Source organism: Zea mays, chromosome 1, assembly GCF_902167145.1.
Source record: "Zea mays cultivar B73 chromosome 1, Zm-B73-REFERENCE-NAM-5.0, whole genome shotgun sequence".
Classification (NCBI taxonomy): Eukaryota; Viridiplantae; Streptophyta; class Magnoliopsida; order Poales; family Poaceae; genus Zea; species Zea mays.
In genome coordinates, this window is record NC_050096.1 from 74,593,705 (window position 1) to 74,607,779 (window position 14,075).

A 14,075-nucleotide genomic window follows, 5' to 3' on the forward strand; every position below is an offset into this window, starting at 1 on the left:
CAGATCGAGGCTCCGACGACGCGTCTCCACTAGATCTGGAAGAGTCCACTACCTAACGGCATTGGCCGCAGGGCCTTGGAGAACAACGAGCTTGTTAGCGTAAGCGAGGTCACTCAGCTGCCGCGGCTTGTTGGCTGACCAGCAGGAGTGGGCAGGCACGACATCGGCATAGATCCCCTTCAACGACCAGGCACCTTGGCGGCAAACTTCGGCGACCACGTCGGTAATGTCCCAAATCCTAGATTGCTATGCACGGACCTACGATGTTGTTGTCTAAATCCATGAAGGGATGAACGCTTGGTTCTATATTGGTTGGTCCTAATAGTTAACCTATTTTTTGCTCATGCTAAACTAGTCAGATCTCGTGTGTTGATGATTAAAGAAAGGTTTAGGCCTACTGCAGTCATAAACTAGGGCTTATGGCAACTAGATGGCACTCTCAGAAGGCCATCATTACTAGTTTTTGAAATGCTTGATGTTCCAACGATCTTGTTATGCTCCTTTTCCAGAGACTGAATTGTTCTTTTGGTTTAACATAGTTTTGTTTGCAGACTCACCAGTCCTATGGCGTATCGATTAGTAAAACATCCCTGTAGTTTAGCATCATTCTCTGTCTCCATTTCGTTAAGTTAGTTCTGTCATGATTGATTACATATAATATAGCTATAGTTTGTGGGACAAATTTTTTCACGGCTATGAAACCTTAATTCACCCACACCTCTGTCTAAACTATGCTTTGTCTGTGCCTTTACTTACAAAACGTGCAGCTACAAACAATTTTAGGTGCAAAGTGTGCATACATTTTTAGTCCCTCATATTTAATTTCTAAATAACTTGCCCTGCTAATTGGTTCCTGCAATGATAACATGTGTTAGGTTAGTTCTTTATTAGTTCCTCGGGTTGCTAGGTGTTGCACTCGTTCCTCATGATGCATTCCTACTTACAGGTACATGAATTAGATGTCTTATGGTCCTAGGATACTGCGAGAAAATGCTTCTGTTCATATTTCACAATGTTCTTATATTTTTTGCTAGCATCACATTTTAGCTCAGTGTGATCAGGTCGCTTGCACTCTTTGTTGCATCTTCAATTGTCATTTGCAACAAAGCTCTCATCAGCACGCTTGGTTTTCCATTCGATTAGTATCACATACTTTGTTTTTACCATGCATCAATGCACCTTGAATATCAAAGCATCAAGTATAACAGTTGTTGGGGACTTGTTCTCAAATGCTATGAGTTAAGAACAAGGCAACACAGAAAATGTTAATCGATAAAGTCCTTCGTCCTTCGAAGCATTATTTCCCTTAGGATATAATGATTTTCGGACGAAGGTTATGAAGGACGTACCTTCATAAACACAGCTTACGATGACGAAGAATGAATCATAAGGAATATGAAGGATAACATAGATAATTATATATTATTATCAACTTATTATTATTGCGAAGAAACAGAAATGACATCGAATTACAAATGTACCTTCAGCTTGGAAGGAGATGAAAGTACAGGTGTGACGCAAAAGCAAATGCCAAATCAGCGTGAACAGTACGGGGGTACTGTTCACCTATTTATAGACACGGGACACAGCCCATACAAAATTACATTCATGCCCTTTACATTTGGTAATAATTCTATAGTAATCCACCGAGGTCTGAATAGCCTTTTCATCTTTAAGTCGGTTTCATTTTCTGCTAGCACGCCGAAGCTTTCCCGCTCACATCTTCGGCGCTGTATCAACCTTCGTATTGTTTTAGGCTTCTCCTACTGTGATTCCGACTCGAGTCCAAAGGTACCTGTTCACACATTATGCTCCAGAAATACTGTTAAATCCTGTTTTTGAGGACCTTCGTAAGCCGAAGGCCCCCAACAGTAGCCCCTCGCAATATTAATTTGTTTTAAAATAATAAATTTAGATTGCGACATGGACGAAGGCTTTAAGCCGAAGGTCCGAAAAAACACCTTCCCCTTGCTAGAATAGCAACATTCACTGACAGGCGGGGTCTTTCAATTTTCAACGCACTGGGCGTATAAATAAGATCATACCGCAAGCTCATTTGGCACGCTCTCTTGCCATCTGCTCCCGCTCACTCAATTTTTAGCTCTTGCGCACCAAGATTTTCTTAGCTTTTAAGTTTTGAAGCTTCGGCATTGAAAACAGTTTTTTAGTGCTTCCGAAGATGTCTGAAGATAAGAAGGCTGCTGCTGAGATGAAGCTGAGTCTTGATGAAGAGAAGAATCTGGGGTTTCTTATAGCAATGTCGAAGACCAATACAGAAAAAATCACCAAAGAGATTTTAGAAGGTTTGTCTGAAGATACTGATGATAGCGACAGTTATGATGTGGATAGTGGTGGTGAAGATTCCGAAGATCGCCCTTGGCGACCAAGCCATGCGGTTTTCGGCAAATCAAGTATCAAGGAAAATCATCTTGTCAATATGAGAGGAAGGTATTTCCGGGACTTGTCCGTTGTTAGGGCCGACGAAGGAGAAAAGACTTGTCCGAACCCTGAAGAAAAATGAAGTCGTAGTGTACCGAAGCTTTTTGAAAGCTGGACTTAGATTTCCCCTGAGCAACTTTGTCGTAGAGGTGCTGAAAATATTCGAAGTCTATCTTCACCAACTTACCCCCGAAGCAATCATAAGGCTGAATATCTTCATGTGGGTCGTGAGAAGCCAAGGTCTGGAGCCTGATGCGAAAAGTTTCTGCAATATACACGAATTATCATACGAGACAAAACCTTGGGGTAAGGAACAGTATCACAATAATTTTGGCTGCTACAGTTTCGTTTCTCGGTCTGGGTCAAGCTGTCCCGTGCCAACCTTTCGGAAGAGATGGCCCGGTGACTGGATGACAGAATGGTTTTATGTGAAGAATGACCTGACAGTACAGGAAGATATCAAAGGTATAATTATGCGCCCTATTTGGCAAAGCTTCGGCCTGCGGAGGCCGAAGGTTGAAATGAATGAAGCTGCCGAAGAATGCCAGAGAGCCTTCGGTGTTATTTGTTCTTTTATTGGAACGAGAGATTTAGTACAAGAGCATATTGCCTTCAGAGTATGGCCACTCGCGGAGAAATGGGAAATGCCGCAAGAAACCATAAAGGAGGCTGACGAAGGTGGACTTATCAGGCTGAAATATACTTTCAAGTTCGGAGATAAATTCGTTGAGCCAGATGATGACTGGCTAAAAAGCATTGAAAATTTAAGTGATGAACTGCTTGGGGCTTACTCGAAGGCCGAAGATACTGCATTGTCAGCAGCCTTCGGAGGCCGAAAAAAGAAAAGACTGAATCAGGTGTTTGACGCAATCGGGTTTGTCTACCCTGATTATCGTTATCCCATTCGAGGGCAGAAAAGAAAAAGCACAACCTCTGCGAAAGAAGAAGCTGCAACTGCTTCTAGTGAGCCAGCACCGAAAAGGAAAAGGATAAAGGTCCTCACACATCGGCCACGCTATATTGAACCAGCCTCGGTGCCTGAGTTCGCCGGAGAGACCTCTTCGGCCACCGAAGCTGAAAAGCCAATCAAGCCAACCTTGCTACCAGAAGTCGCAGAAATGGCCGAAGCGCCAACAAAAACAGAATTGGGAAAACCAAAGATTTTGTTATCAGAAACCAAAGAGATGGCCGAAGCGCCATCGTCAGAAAAAATGGAAGAAGCAAAAGGATCAGCTGAAGGATCAAAAATATCAGAAGTTTTAAGTCCTTCAGCAAATGTTGAGACAACAAAAATCCAAAACGGGCCCGCGATGACTCCAAAAAGGAAGAGAATGGTCAATGTGTTAGATGTTCTGGAAACAATTAAGTCTTCAAACACAACTCCGAAGAAGACTGTTGCAACTTCCGAAGCGAAATCTGAAATTTCTGATACTAAGGCTCTAGAACAAGAAACTGAAGCTGAAGCTGGGCCCTCAGAGCCCACGAAAGTAAAATCCTTGGAAACCGAGGAAGAAAGAATAACAGAGCCAATTCTTGCTGAAGAAATCAGTGTTGTTGCCCCCGAAGCATCCCCCAAAGTCCTTGATTATATTGTTCGTCATGCTTCGGGGAAAAAATTATCGGAAAAAGAAAAGCAAGAGGCCCAGCTTTACGCCCAAAAACTGAAGTATCCAAAGGGGACGTTAATATTCAACGGCAGTGGAGAAGAGGACTTTTTGTATTGTCTCCCTGACAGCAAGGAGATTTCTGTCTGTCGGGAGATGAGCAAGAGCTTCGGATTCCCAACACTAGAAGACGGGCTCTCGGTGCTGTCGAAAAACGATCTGGCCGACAGCCTGGCATACAATAGCTTAAAGGTACAAAAAATGAGATCTTTGTACTTTTTCTTGAGACCAAAATTTTTCGTTTGCTTAAATCTATTGACGCACACACATTCTTCCTTGCAGGGCCTTATACTTAGCAATGCCCTCAGGGCCCAAAAAGATGTCGAAGACGAAGGGTGCGCTATTGCCCTGAGCAACCTTCGTTCCGAAGTAATTGAACTAAGGAACGAAGGTCTCGAAAAAGATAAAATATTACATTCATTGATAAATAGAATAAAAGAAGATGAGGCTACTTTTAAAGGTCAAGCTGAGGCTCAGAAGCGTGAAATTGAAGATCTTCGAAAACAACTGGCTAGAGCCAAAGAGGAACGCATTCTTGAAGAAACGAGGCGAGAACTTAGCGACCAATGGGCAAATCATTTAGAGGGAACTGTTGAAGAGCTTCGTTCGTCCAAGAAAAGATGCTACAACAAATCTATGGAGTGTGTCAAGAAGTTGAAAGCTAGCTTCGCCAGCGTCGGCGCATTCTCGAGCGAAGAAAACTTTACAAGAGGCAACCCCGAAGGTCCCATCGAATGGATCGATCACGAAGCTGAGGCCTTCGAGGAAATTTTAAATAGCCGCGGAGACATATGTGCTTTCTCGGGTGCCAGGGGAATTGCCACCATTTTGGAGAAAAAGGGCTGTGAGCATGTAAAGATTTTAGCGCAATCCAAAGCTGCCTCGTCCTTCGAAGATGCAAGAGATCCTTCGGCCGAAGCTAGCATGGTTGGTGGAAAATTTTTCACTGATGTCTGGGATAATGGTGGCCGAGAAATGGCCTGAGAAATTATTTGAAAAAGCGAAAAGGGCATTCACGATGCTAGAGAAGTAGCTGAGGCTGCTGAAAAAAGCGCAGAGCCCGAAGGGCAAATAGGTATTAACTAATGGTTTTTATTGTGTTGCAATTTTCGATTTTAAACTTCGTTCGCAATTTGTAATAGCAATGTAGTCGTATCCTGTCCTCCTTCAGATCCTACTAAAGCGTCTCCGGGCCCTCACCCGAAAGGAGACGACGAAATTAAAAAGATGGCTGAAGCTATCATGGATGAAGTTGTTAATCGGCTCCTGAACGAGGCTGCAGAAGTTGTTTTGAGAGAAGATTAAGTACCATTGTAAAAACTTCTGAAATGTAATATGTGTAACATTTTGTAACCCTGAATGTAATATACCTGTTTTTATTGTTCAATTCTTTACGATGCATGAAATTTTACACACGTAACGTTTTTGAGTCTTTGACGAAAAAACACCTTCCCTTCTTTTCATGCTTCGTGAAGAAGAATTTTTATTTGTCACAACAATATCCGTAGTGTTATGATGAATAATATCCAAGCTTCGTGAAGATATTTTCCGAAGCTACACTTCCGAAGATCAATAGTGTATCTCCTTGTGACTTAGCATAATTTTCCCCTTTTTCAAAACATTCTTCTGAAGATCGATATTGTGTCCGCCTCTTGTGCCATATGCAGCATGATGTATGATGCTTATGCTATGCGAAATGATGCGATGATGTTATGTTATGTAAGGTGGTGTTTATTCCGAAGATACACACACATCCCTGCGATAAAACACATAATCTTTTTGAATCAGCGTTGACTTTTTGCTATAAGCCTCCGTTAGGAGCTTCTTCGCCTTTTACTTCAGCGGAATCAGCGTTTATTTTTCGCTGTAAGCCTCCCTTAGGAGCTTCTTCGCCTTTTACTTTCAGCGGTATTCGCGTTGACTTTTCGCGCTTCGCCTTTTACTTAGGCGGTATCAGCGTTGACTTTTCGCTGTAAGCTCTGCATTCCCTTTGGAACGACTTTGGAGCAAAAAACTTACACTGCGCTCCCTTTGGAACGGCTTTTTGTGACTTCGGCAAACTTACTCTGCGTTCCTTAGAACGACTTTTTGCTGCTTCGAAGAATTTTTTGATAATTCGAAGGTCCTCCTTGTTATCGCAAATCTTTAAGCTTCAACGACTTAAGCCTGTGAAGAAAATATATTTTCCTTGTGACAAAGAACGAAACTATTACATGAAATTTGAAAAATGTCCTTTATTACACGGAAAATAAAACTGAATGAAAAAGACTGCTATCAAGGTAGGATATTTGTCAATAGATGTGCTTCGACTCTGGCACAGTGCTGTTGACTGTGCGGGCTTCGGACTGTTCTCTGAAGTCCCTTTGGTGTGGGCCATATTGGCTCCCTTCTAGCTGTTGGCCTTGTTGCAGCGGTAGTGGAGGCGGAGGCTGTTACCAAGAAGCTTGAGGTTGACTCGCCGAAGCAACAGAAACTGCAGGGTGGTTGCCTACATATTCTGGGATGTAAGGCGAATGATACGAAGCAGTGTGCATGACCTGCTTCGGCTGAGCCTGTTGTGTTGCAGCTTCGGCTATTTCCTTTTGCTTCTGGATGGTAACATGGCACATCCTGGTGGTATGGCCCTTGTTCTCACCACAGAATAAGCAAAAAATTCCTCTTGGTTGATCTCCAAATCTTCCGCCGAAGCCCCTGGCGGAAGGAGCCTTGCTGTTGCCCCGAAGCCTGTGAGGAGCACTGTGGCCTTTGCTGCTGGCTTCCCCTATCATCATTTTGAGTAGAGTTATGGATTGACCTAACGTGCCTCGGATAGAATCTTCCTCCGAAGCCCCTGGTCATTTCAGAAAACCTGAAAGCCTCCTCCCTTCTTTGGCGAAAATCATTATCGGCTCGAATGTACTCGTCCATCTTCTGGAGCAGCTTCTCCAAAGTTTGAGGAGGCTTCCTAGCGAAGTACTGAGCTGAAGGTCCTGGCCGAAGCCCCTTGATCATGGCCTCAATGACAATTTCGTTGGGCACTGTTGGTGCCTGTGCCCTCAAACGCAAGAACCTCCGGACGTACGCCTGAAGGTACTCTTCGTGATCCTGGGTGCACTGGAATAGAGCTTGAGCAGTGACCGGCTTCGTCTGAAACCCTTGGAAGCTGGTTAACAACAAGTCCTTCAGCTTTTGCCATGAAGTGATCGTTCCTGGTCGAAGGGAGGAGTACCAGGTTTGAGCAACACTCCTGACAGCCATAACAAAAGATTTGGCCATGACTGCAGCATTGCCACCATACGAAGATACTGTTGCTTTGTAGCTCATCAAAAACTGCTTCGGGTCTGAGTGGCCATCGAATATGGGAAGCTGAGGCGGCTTGTAGGACGGAGGCCAAGGTGTAGCCTGCAGCTCAGCGGACAGAGGAGAAGCATCATCAAAAACAAAATTCCCATGATGGAAATTGTCATACCAGTCATCTTCATTGAGGAAACCCTCCTGATAAAGGTCTTGGTGCTGAGGCCTTCGGTGCTGCTCATCCTGAGTAAGATGACGAACTTCTTCAGAGGCTTCGTCTATCTGCCTTTGCAGTTCAGCTAGCCTGGCCATCTTTTCCTTCTTCCTCTGCACCTGTTGATGAAGCATCTCCATGTCTCTGATTTCTTGGTCTATCTCATCCTCTGGCGGTGTCGGGCTAACAGCCTTCCTTTTCTGGCTTCGGGCCTCCCGAAGGGAGACAGTCTCCTGATTGTGGTCCAGCGGTTGGAGAGCTGCAGCCCCAGTTGTTGAAGCTTTCTTCGGCGCCATAGCGAAGGTTTATGATCGCCGAAGATGTTCAAAAACTCAAAGAGTGGAAGTGAGTTCACCGGAGGTGGGCGCCAATGTTGGGGACTTGTTCTCAAATGCTATGAGTTAAGAACAAGGCAACACAGAAAATGTTAATCGATAAAGTCCTTCGTCCTTCGAAGCATTATTTCCCTTAGGATATAATGATTTTCGGACGAAGGTTATGAAGGACGTACCTTCATAAACACAGCATACGATGACGAAGAATGAATCATAAGGAATATGAAGGATAACATATATAATTATATATTATTATCAACTTATTATTATTGCGAAGAAACAGAAATGACATCGAATTACAAATGTACCTTCAGCTTGGAAGGAGATGAAAGTACAGGTGTGACGCAAAAGCAAATGCCAAATCAGCGTGAACAGTACGGGGGTACTGTTCACCTATTTATAGACACGGGACACAGCCCATACAAAATTACATTCATGCCCTTTACATTTGGTAATAATTCTATAGTAATCCATCGAGGTCTGAATAGCCTTTTCATCTTTAAGTCGGTTTCATTTTCTGCTAGCACGCCGAAGCTTTCCCGCTCACATCTTCGGCGCTGTATCAACCTTCGTTTTGTTTTAGGCTTCTCCTACTGTGATTCCGACTCGAGTCCGAAGGTACCTGTTCACACATTATGCTCCAGAAATACTGTTAAATCTTGTTTTTGAGGACCTTCGTAAGCCGAAGGCCCCCAACAGTCAACAGCGAGCAGGAATAATTGTTGCTTAAGACTGAAATCCCTTCCCAATTCACCACAAAACGTATGGCTACATGAAATGTCATGGAATACATTACCAAACACGTAGGTAAATTATTATGTATTCTGTAGATATAAACAAAGTAGAAAATCACATTAGAAGAATAGATTGGAATGGAACAATTTTTTAACTTATGTACTTTTACCATGTGATTTCACTTTTTCGAAGTTTATTATAATTCCACATGTAACATTTTCATCAATGGAAAAGTTGGCTGCAAGAAAGGCGGTAAATGTTCCAGGTTGCAAGAAAGGTAGAAAATGTTTTGGAGAGAGGGCCATATCATGGACATCCTTCTTCAAACTCCTGTGTTGCTATAAGAGATCATAATAATCCTTCGAGTTCTCTGCTTCCTTAATGACCATGGAATTTCTCTCTAATTCCAGTTCCTTGATTTGCTTCTGCACAAAATTCAAACAGAGTGCTATTGTAAGTTTCAAGAAATGTTTTAGGTTTCTTCAGTGGGATTTCTGTGTTTTTACAGAAGTCCCTATGATGACCAAATGGCAATAATATAGGTACCAACACAAATTACTATAGTGGCTTGTAATGGTCCAAAACAGATCTTACTGCTTGAGTGCATCTCTGAAACACCAATTGTTTTGTAGCTCTGTATGTCTAGCACTAACAGTTTTGTGGGAGATTCAACCTTTGAAGCACCAATTATGCTAAATAATTTATGAAACCCTTGGCTGAATTTGAATATGACATAGATAATTGTTCACTCTGGTTTTCCCTCGTGTTAGATAGGGCGCCCGAAGGGGCGCCGCCTGATCTAGTACTACGTTCATTTCACATACTATGGAGAAACTCTATCTTCTTGATTTGGTAGTTACTATCCCGTCTCAAAATATAGTTCTTTCAAACATAAATTTTGTCAGTTCCATATTCATTCAAATGATAATAAATTTAGATATGCATGTGTTGGTGCCTTTTTCCGGCGCCAATCACTAAACAAGAACCGTGGCGGTGCTCTCTGCACAGGAGCGGACGGTCCGTGACCTGGCGCAGGGCTTAGGTTTTCCTGAGCGGACGGTCCGCGCATTGGGGTCGGACGGTCTGCGCGTGTGCAGGGGTGGCGAAGGTCACCGGCGGCGCCTGGATCTCGCTCCCGGGAGGGACCCCGTCGGGGAGGAGAGATCCTAGGTGTTGTCTAGGCTCGGCAGGCCGACCTAGACTCCTCTAATCGACGTAGAGTCGAAGAGAAGCGGGGAATTTGGGGATTGGAAGGCTAAACTAGAACTATACTAGAACTACTCCTAATTGTACAAGAAATAAATGCGAGATAAATTGGTTATTGATTCGATTGATGATTCCAAATCGGTTGTATTCCTCTGTTTTTATAGAGGTGGGGGGCTGGACCCGTTACAAACAAACTCCCCGAGCTAATTCCGTGAATTTCGTCAACAAACACAACAAGAAACTCGGAACCCTAATCTGTTCTACACGCGCGCGGACAGTCCGGCCACAGAGTAGGACCTTCTGGCGGCTCAATTTGGTGCCCAACATATGCCCCCTGCCTTTTGGTGGAGCTGAGCAAACCAAAAGCAACTAACTCGATGTGATTACATCGGTTTTCTTAAGCATCTTGCCACATACTAGGAAGGTACTGCTTGAGGAAACGCCCATTCAAAGCTTTGGGCAAATCTTTGCCTTGTAATGTTTGCAATAAATAGGTGTTACCAGATATTACCTCCTTTACTTTGTATGGACCCTCCCAGCTTGGCGACCATTTCCCAAACTTTCGGTCTTTGTTTCTTAGAGGCAGGATGGTCTTCCACACCAGGTCCCCTAACTGAAATGACTTAGCTTTGACCTTCTTATTGTAGGCCTTGGCTACCATGATTTTGTCCTTTTCTATTTCTCCTAAGACTGTCACCCGGTTATGTCATCAATATTGTCCATTATTGAATTATAATAATCACCGACAATTAGATCATTTTGCCTGACGGACCTGACAACATTTAAACTTATTTCCACAGGCAACACTGCTTCCTACCCATAGACAAGCTCAAAAGGAGATACTTTAGTAGCACTGTGTTTAGATATTCTGTGAGCCCACAAAGCTTCGGACAAATTCCTATGCCAATGCTTAGGGTTATCAGCTATCTTCTTTTTTATCAAGTTAATCAATGTTCTATTACTAGACTCGGCCTGTCCATTGGCCTGAGCATAATATGGAGATGAATTGAGCAACTTAATTCTATATGATTCAGCAAATTCACGTACGACCTTTGACATAAAAGAAGTCCCTTGATCTGTGGTCAAGGTCTGGGGAATGCCGAATCTATGAATAATATGTTCAGTTATGAACTTAATTACTTCCTTGTGTGTCATGTTCTTCAGAGCAACGGCTTCAGTCCACTTGGTAAAGTAGTCAGTGGTAACTAACACGAACTGATGCCATTTTGATGATGAAGGATGAATCTCTCCTATAAAGTCCAATCCCCATCCTCTGAAAGGCCAAGGCTTTATGATAGGATGTAATTCGGCTGCAGGGACCAACTGTAAGTCGCCGAATTTTTGACATACTTGGCATCCTTTGTAGTACTTGAAACAGTCAGCTATCATGTTAGGCCAATAGAAGCCAGACCTTCGCAACAACCACTTCATCTTTGGAGCCGATTGATGGGTACCACAAATCCCTTCATGTACTTCGGTCATGGCTAATATAGCATCATCTGCACCCAAGCACTTAAGCAGGACGTCGTTGACTGTTCGGCGATAGAGTTCATCACTCATTAAAACATACTTGAAAGTTGTACGCCGAATGTTCTTATCCGTCCTAATATTGAGATTTCGTAAATAATTAATTATGGGTGTCCTCCAATCACTTGCATCGGCTTCATCATCAGCCGAATCAATTAGGAGAACTTTCCTAGCAACCCCGGACAGTCCGGAGTCTTCACTCGGACGGCCCACGACCTGGGGAATTGGCCCTGTACCGGTTATCAGATTTTCAGTGTTGTGAAATCTCCCTCGCTTTATCCGATAACCTGATGCATCTTGTGCCAAATTGTTAGCCTTGTGATTCTCAACTCTAGAGATGTGTCGAATACTGAATTCGTCAAAAGAATGAATTATGCCCCAACACTTTTCAAGGTAACTATTTAGAGTACCATCAAAACATTGATATTCTTCTAATACGTGTTGGACAACCAGCTGAGAATCACCAAATGCCTTCACATGTTTTACTCCCATACAATTTAAAGCTCCAAGCTGAACAAAAGGGCCTCATATTCGGCTTGATTGTTAGTGCAATAAGTTTTCAATCGGCTAGAGAAGTCGAAGGAGACATTACTTGGTGAAACAAGCACGATGCCAATTCCTTGCCCTTCATTGCAAACCGATCCATCAAAATAAAAAGTCCAGGGAATAACAGTGAGGTATGATATATCTAGTTTATGAGTATCATTAATCCGATGTTCTACAATAAAATCTGCTATGACCTGGCCTTTCATAGATTTCAATGGTTCATAGGCCAAGTCATACTCTATAAGTGCATAAGCCCATTTACCAATCTACCACTCATAATTGGGTTTTGCAACATGTATTTAATCACATCGGTTTGACTGGCAACACTGCAATGACTAGACAGTAAATAACATCTACACTTGGTGCATGCATAAAATAGACATAAGCATAATTTTTTGATAAAAGTGTACCTTGTTTCAGCATCCACCAGCCTCTGACTTAGGTAGGTTACCACATGCTCCTTTCCTCCAGTCACTTGCGTCAGAACAGCCCCAATAACCTTATCTTCAACGGCAATATACAATCTGAATGGTACTCCCACTTGTGGTGCTTTTAATACGGGAACCGAAGACAAATACTTTCTGATGAGATCAAACGCTTCCTGCTGTTCTGCCCCCAAGTGAATTTGGCATCATTCTTAAGCCGAAGGATAGGGCTGAAGGCATCAATCTTCCCGGCTAGGTTAGAAATAAACCTCCGCAAATAATTTATCTTGCCGAGAAACTTCTGCACTTCGACCTTACAGGTTGGAGGTCCCACATTCCGAATGGATTTGATTCGGTCAGGGTCTATATCTATACTATGTTCATGAATGTTGAATCCTAAAAACTTACCAGCCGACACTCCAAAAGCACATTTACGTGGGTTCATTTTCAGACCATACCGACGCATTTTATCAAAGGCTTTGCGTAAATCAGTTATATGAGAGTTAAACTCAGCCGATTTAACTACAATATCATCAATGCAAACTTCCACAGTGTTTCCCAACAGCTCATGAAAGATCAAATTCATAGCCCGTTGATAAGTAGCACCAGCATTCTTTAGACCATATGTCATAACAACCCACTCAAATAAACCAATGAAGCCTGGACATATAAAGACTGTTTTAGACGCATCTTCTTTGGCCATGAAATCTGATTATATCTGGCATTACCATCAAGGAAGCTAATAATTCTATTTCCTGACACATTATTTATCAAGGTGTCGGCTATGGGCATGGGATATTCGTCTTTAGGAGTTGCTCTATTCAAATTGCGAAAATCAATGCATACTCTGAGCTTACCTGACTCCTTCTTCTCTACCGACACAATATTGGAGACCCACTCTGCGTATTTGCAAAGTTAATAAAATTACCGACACAAGATATGTTTCTAGACTTAGTAAATTGTTTTTGGATAGTAACATGTCTACCTAAGTGCTAGAGACATATCCAAGAAACAAGGAAAAGAAATGGAGAAGGAATGGCTCGGTTCAGCCAAAACAGCACCAGCCTGTGGCGCACCGGACTGTCCAGTGCCCAGGCTGGCCCGACGGCGAACTGGCCGCTCTCGGGAATCGGCGGGGCGACGTGGCTAAAAATCACCGGACTTTCCGGTGGTGCACCGGACTGTCCGGTGAGTCATCAACGCTCGCGCCCAAGTCTTCGGCGATAAACTCGTCGCTCTCGGGAAAAGAAAAAGATGTCTCGGCTAAAATTCATCGGACTGTCCGGTGGTGCACCGGACTGTCCGGTGAGTCAACGGCGCCAGCGGCCAACGGTCGCCTGCGCGATCAATGGGCCACACATGGCTTAGCCAAAAATCGGATGGTCGCACCGGACTATCCGGTGTGCACCAGACAGTGTCCGGTGTGCCAATAGATCCGAAGATCCAACGGTCGGCTTCACTAGAAAAGGAAAGGGATCACGCACCGGACTGCTACAGTAGTTGTCTGGTGGTGCACCGGACTGTTCGGTGCACCACTCGACAGAAGGCAAGATTTGCCTTCCAAGTTGATCTCCAATGGCTCCTAGCTACCTTGGGGCTATAAAAGGGACCCTAGGCGCATGGAGCAGAATACCAAGCATTCACTAAGCATCCTAAGACTCCCAAACTCCGCCTCCACGCATTTGATTCGTTGTGTTAGTGATTTGAGCTC